Raw genomic sequence first — 580 nt, forward strand, 5'->3', positions numbered from 1 at the left:
AAATATTATAAAATCCGAATTTTACTAAATCTTCATCCGACAGATTTGTCATCACTTTTGCAACGCTGCCAATTTGTCTTCCGATTTGACCGCACAGTTGCGTCCCGTCCGCTGCAACGGCCAAGATTTGCGCCCATTCCCGTGGTACCCCGTGCTCAGTCTCTGCCTTCACAACACCTTAACATCGCGTCAGCCGACACGATAAAAATGGACGTGACAGCCGTTGCTGTGAATATGAAGCAACTGCATAGTGCCTCCGTTAAACTGCAAAGGATGTTCTTCTCCCTTGGTACTTCATACAACACGTATCCTGAGTAGTACACGGGGTATACCACGTCGTATGTGTAATATTGCTTGTAGTACATTGTGCTTATGGGTGGAAGTGAATTTTATCGGAAGGGGGGTTCTCTTGCGCGTAATTGAGGGGATGTGTCGGTTGAAAAAGGTGATCCAGGAAATTATGGCTTCCGTTGTGGAGGGCTCCTCTGCTGGGTTGTTGGCAAGGTGTCAGGATTGTTCTCAAAAGGGGGAGAAAAAAGGGAAAAAGGGGAAAAAGGGGAAAAAGGAAAAAAGGGAAAAA

This window comes from Plasmodium cynomolgi, chromosome 6 (genome assembly GCF_000321355.1).
Source record: "Plasmodium cynomolgi strain B DNA, chromosome 6, whole genome shotgun sequence".
NCBI classification, from domain to species: Eukaryota; Apicomplexa; class Aconoidasida; order Haemosporida; family Plasmodiidae; genus Plasmodium; species Plasmodium cynomolgi.